General features: G+C 55.1%; 1 pseudogene; it reads left to right on the top strand.

The window, feature by feature from the left end:
* The first annotated feature begins 1595 nt into the window (after positions 1-1595).
* Positions 1596-2448, top strand: LOC105482060 (dnaJ homolog subfamily C member 5 pseudogene; annotated as a pseudogene).
* Positions 2449-6000: the final 3552 nt, after the last annotated feature.

Here is a 6000-nt window from a genome sequence, read left to right on the forward strand (position 1 = left end):
CCACATTCTGCTGATTGGTCCATTTTACAAAGAGCTGATTGGTCCGTTTTACAGAGAGCTGATTGGTCTGTTTTTGACAGCATGCTGATTGGTGTGTTTACAATCCCTAAGCTAGACACAGAGTGCTGATTGGTGCATTTACAATCCTCTAGCAAGACATAAAAGTTCTCCAAGTCCCCACCAGATTAGCTAGATACATAGTGCTGTTTGGTGCATCCACAAACCCTGAGCTAGACACAGATTGGTGCATTTACAATCCTCTAGCTAGACATAAAAGTTCTCCAAGTCGCCACCAGATTAGCTAGATATAGAGTGCTGTTTGGTGCATCTACACACCCTGAACTAGACACAGAGTGCTGATTGGCACATATACAATCCTCCAGCTAGACACAAAAGTTCTCCAAGTCCCCACCCAACTTAGGAGCCCAACTGGCTTCCCTTAGTGGGGGCCGGGGGTCCAGCTGCATGTCAGTCCTGGCACCGTGCGCAGGCACTCCCCAGCCCTTGGGTGGTGGATGGAACCCGGCACCGTGGAGCAGGGGGCGGGGCCTGTCAGGGATGCTTGGTCTGCGTGGGAGCCCACCTGGGGGTGGGGGGCTTGGACATAGCAGGCTGCAGGTCTCGAGCCCTGCCCTGCAGGGAGGCAGCTGAGGCCTGGCAATAATTCGAGCATGGCACAGGCTGGCCAGCAGTGTTGGGGGACCTAGCACACCCTCCGCAGCTGCTGGCCCTGGTGCTAAGCCCCTCACTGCCTGGGGCGGGCAGCGCCAGCCAGTAGCTACCAGTGTGGGGCTGCCAAGCCCGCCCCCACCGGGAACTCGAGCTGGCCCACGAGCGCCGTGCAGCCCCGGTTCCCACCTGCACCTCTCCCTCCACACCTCCCCGAAAGCAGAAGGAGCCGGTTCCAGCCTCGGCCAGCCCAGAGAGGGGCTCCCACAGTGCAACAGCAGGCTGAAGAGCTCCTCAGCGCTGCCAGAGTGGACCCCAAGGTGGAGGAGGTGCGGAGAGCAAGGGCTGCTAGCACGTTGTCACCTCTCCTAAGAACTCAGGAAGCTATTATCACCCATCCCCATCATCATTATCAAAAAAAACTGCTGATAAAAGCACTCACCGGAAACGAGTAGAAGGTGGTAATGAACCTGACAAGGGACTTTTGTGGCCGGGGCAGCCTGGGGAAGAAAGTGCTGAGAGAAGGACATTCCCTATCTCCCTGAAGATCTCCAGCAACCCTAGGAGAGACCCACATCCTGAGCTGGGCTTTCAGGGGCACAGGCTGCATCTGGCTGGAGGGAGTTTGTTTTATGTGACAACTCGGGGCTGGGAGCCCCTACTTTGGGGGTAGGGCCTTGAGGCCCTTGAATATGGACAGCAGTTTATCAGCCCTGTCTCCACCCAACCCCAGGAAGCTCTCAACTCATCAATCTCCCTTCCATAGAGCAGGTATTTTTTTTTATTTTAAAATAATTGCCGCATCTCTGCTGCCGCTGCCGGTGCTGCACCCGCACCTTCTGCTGCCGCCGCTGCCGCTGCCACCGGGGTCTCCAGGCTGAGGAGTGCATCGGCTGCTGCCCAGCAGCGCTGCAGAGCGGGGAGCAGGAGCCATGGAGCCTGCGGGAGGGTTGGCGGACGGGCAGATTAGGCTAACATGGCAGACCAGAGACAGCGCTCACTGTCTACCTCTGGGGAATCATTGTACCACGTTCTTGGGCTGGATGAAAACGCAACCTCAGATGACATTAAAAAGTCCTATCAGAAACTTGCCTCGAAATATCACCTCGACAAGAACCCTGACAACCCGGAGGCCACAGACAAGTTTAAGGAGATCAACAAGGCCCATGCCATCCTGACAGACGCCACAAAAAGGAACATCTATGACAATTACGGCTCGCTGGGGCTCTACCTGGCCGAACATTTTGGGGAAGAGAACGTGAACACCTACCTCCTGCTGTCCAGCGGGTGGGCCAAGGCCCTGTTTGTCTTCTGCAGCCTCCTCAGGTGCTGCTACTGCTACTTCTGTGGTGCTGCTTCAACGGCTGCTGTGCTGCGGGAAATGTAAGCTCAAGGCGCCTGAGGGCGAGGAGACAGAGACAGAGTTCTAAGTGTCCCCTGAGGCTGCAGTCTGATGAGAGGGAGGCCACAGACACACCAATCGTCCTATAGCTGATGATGCGCTAGGGGCCACGTCCTCCTGGTGTCACCGGCATCACCATCATTCCTCGGTGTCTGTGCTGGGCACAGCTGGCTTGGGGTCTGTGGTTTCCTGGGCCTTGTGGCAGGGTTTCTCCCATGGGAGAAGTTGGTGTGGAAAGCATAGGAGGCCCCTTCCGACCTTCCGAGGTTGACATCGCATCCTCCACACAGTGTTTCTATCCTGGGTCTCCTTGTCACAGGGACTCTGCAACTTCGGTCCTTGGAGGTGTGTCTTTCGCCCACGTTGGAGTTGTTTGTCTGTCTTCCTGCACTTTTCCCGGCTGTGAGCTGGATTGATGGGGCCAGTCTCCTCCTCCCCTATCCTGGGGTCATTCTCCACATTCCTTCCAGCCCGCCTGTCCTTTCCATAGCCTTTTTTGGACCTTTACAACCACAGATGGTAGCACCAGCCCAATGAGCACAGTCAGAGGGTAGGTTGTCCATGTGTGAGCACCCAGCTGCTGCAGACAGGGGCTCTTCCAAGACCCCTCCTCCCGTGTTTGCCAGAGCTCCCATCTGCCCCACTTGCCTTTGCCCCGTCATTGATTATTCAAGCAGAGTCGGATTCGTTAGGTCCCTGGAGGAAGGACTGACTGGACCAGAGGGACCCTCTAGCTCAGGAGGGTTGGATCCCTGGGAGGCCAGCAACCAGATTGCAGAATCCATGTGTGGACCATTGGAAGTCAGTCTCTTGTCTGTCCTAGACCTTGTGGGTAGGGGAACAGGTGAAACGAGCCTGATGTGCCTGTGCTGGCCGAGGGCTCAGATCTGCCCCCACTCTGTGGCTCTGAGCCCTTGATGTACTGGGCCTGCCTTTGGCAGTGGGCCTGGTTTCTGCAGAACGTCCATGGTGGCCACTGCAGAGCTGCAGAGTTCTCAGTGGAGGTGAAGCTGAGGAAGAGGCTGTGTGTGGTGGCTGTGGCTCGGACCAACCAGATGAGCCTCCTGAGGCTCCTTTTCCCTGCCTGCCTGCTGACTCGTGGCCCCAGCTCACTCATTGCCCTCAGCGGCCCACCCAAGGCTGTGCAGAGGGGTAGATTCAGGTTCACCAGGAAGTTGCCAAAAAAGACATGGATGTGAGGACAAATCTGGATGTGCTTAGGAGCGGGTTGCTGGTTGAGGGCCCCCAGCTGACCCCTACTGCAGATCCCCATGTGGGTGATGAGCTGGCTGCCAGCACCAGGTCCTGGGGCAGTTTTGTTCGTCCCACTGTTCTTTGGTTTTTCTCCCTAAAACGATCATGAAGACCTTTGATGAGAGGAGAGCTATGCACTGTGATATTAAGTTAGAAAGAATTTGTCAAAATCAGACCTCTCCTAAAAGAATAAGAAATTCATTGTTTGGCCTGTCCTGAAATGCTAGGCAGCGAGACGGTGGGGTGCCTTCACGCCGCTCAACACAGCAGCAAGTTCAGCCTGAGATGCCGGCTGTACTGTCTTTGCGATTTTTGTAGATGTAGCTTAGGAAGTGAGTTATTTTTCCCCAGACTCCCAAAGAGCCATGTTCTAACCTTGGACCTAAACTAGAAAGCCGCCCGTCGGGGGTCCTGGCTCAGCCCCACCGGGCCCTCTGTTGCGCCTGCACACAGCTCTGTGGCTAGAACACTCCAAGACCCATCAGAGTGGGTCCCTTGCCAGGTGACTTTTCAGTTACAGAGTCCAGTGGACCATTTTTTAGAACCATGTAGCTCCCTGCAAAGGGTGGGGTAGAGTGGGAAAGAGGAGCAGGTCTGGAGGTTTGTGGAACCTGGTCCCTGCAGAATTTGTAAAACCTAAATAAATCATGGCCATGACAATTCTCACATTGTGATTATAAGACCCCCAGGAAGCCCAGACACTCAGGGCCTGGAGTTCCTCCCACTGCCTGACCCGGAAGCAAAACCGTTTCTGGTGTTCCTCCCTATTGGTTTTAAGGCCTTGTCTTAATTCAAGGAAAGAGAACCTCCCAGGTTTTCTCTTTTTCCAGAGTGGAATGTTTCCCTATTAATTAAGAGAGGTGGTGAGTCCCCTGGGGCAGCTTACACGCCTCCCTGTCCATGTGCGAACAGATCGGGACGCCCCCAGCACCCCTGACTGCTGGTGACAGTGACGGGACCCCAACTCCTCACTCTTGGGCTGTGGACGATGCTGTGAGCAACTGTGGCCGTGGGCACAGAATGTCCCATTGGACACTGCTGCTGGGTGCTGCCAGGGGCCTGCTGGGGTCGTTTGTGCTTTGAGGCCTGTCTGGTTCACAAGGGGGTCCAGGCAGCACTGACTGCTTCCGACCTGCAGGAGGCGTAGGAGCAGCGCCGCGGGCCCTTTCATGGCAGCTGCTGGTGTGTAGATTTGTCTCCACTCAGTGACGTGGGATTTGTCTTCCTTTTGGCTTTATTTTTAGACTGCTTTAGATACCACTGCTCAGAGTTTGTGAACTTTCCCAGTTCTCTGATGTTCAGTTAATGCAGCCAGCACCCAGTGGGGACCTATTAGAAAAAGAAACTGGCATGTGCACGTGCCCAGCAGGAAGCTTCGGCTCCACGTTGGCTGCTGCCGTCCAGGAAAAGCCCTGAAGCCTCACACAGTCGAGGCTGCTCTCAGGTGCCACATGTTGCCCGTGGTGGCACCCATTGCCCTGCCGAGACCAGAGCGTTCTGTTCCAGGAGAGCCTTGTGCCGCAGGGGCATCAGCATGCAGACTGCCACTGGAGGGTCCGGATGCTGAGGGCAGAGTTCGACGTGGGGCTTGTCCGCCCTCCCTTAGCTCTGGCTCAGTGCATCCTACTGTGGGGACATCTCGTGAGGGGACACGAAGTGACTAATCTCACCCTTTGCCAGTATTTGGAGCTGCGAACCTGTGTGGCACAGGACTGGCCTGTGTCTGTTATTTAGGTTGTGAATTATACTGTGGAATTGGCAAAAGCTACATTTTTACTGTCCTTACCAGCAGCAATTCGCATCATCACATGCTGTGAGTATGGGCTGTGGTATGTCTGTGTGTATACATATGTGTACATATGACATAGCAAGCATGTCATGCTGCTGTCCATCAATGAAGCAACAAGTACAATAAAAGGTGGCTCTAAAACAGCCTCTGGTTTCTTGACGAGTGGGGCAGGGACCTTCAGGAGGCTTTCCTGGCAGGTGCACAAAAGGAACGGCTGAGCCTACTGTGTGCAGTGTGTGTGCGCCCAGGGCACTGCCATGGCCCCCAACGGCGTTGGCCTCTGGTCTGCAGGGTCAGGTGCCCATCCTGGGGGCTATGTGTCATGCTCACCTGACCCAGGTATGTGTCCTGGTGTGAAACCTAGGAGGTGACTGGAAACCCTTTCCTCCCTTGAAATATTAAAGATGATTTTCTAGGCAACAGATACAATCAGTGGCGAAGCTGCATCTGAAGGGCAGCCCAGAAAGGGGCCCTGTCCTGGCCCCAGAGGAGTCCACACATCTCCACCCTCCAGAAGGGGCTGGGCCCAGGGTCCTGCAGGCGGCACCTTTTGGTAGATTTTGTTTCCCTGGAAAATGGGGAAAATGTTTCAAGCCAGGTGAGGGGAGGAAGTTAACACTGAAATATGTATTTTTAAAAATTAAATGCAGGCAGGGCGCGGTGGCTCAAGCCTGTAATCCCAGCACTTTGGGAGGCTGAGGCAGGCGGAACACGAGGTCAGGAGATCGAGACCATCCTGGCTAACACGGTGAAACCCCGTCTCTACTAAAAAATACAAAAAACTAGCCGGGCTAGGTGGTGGGCGCCTGTAGTCCCAGCTACTCAAGAAGCTGAGGCAGGAGAATGGCGTAAACCCGGGAGGCGGAGCTTGCAGTGAGCTGAGATC

Source organism: Macaca nemestrina, chromosome 8 (assembly GCF_043159975.1).
Source record: "Macaca nemestrina isolate mMacNem1 chromosome 8, mMacNem.hap1, whole genome shotgun sequence".
Lineage (NCBI taxonomy): Eukaryota > Metazoa > Chordata > Mammalia > Primates > Cercopithecidae > Macaca > Macaca nemestrina.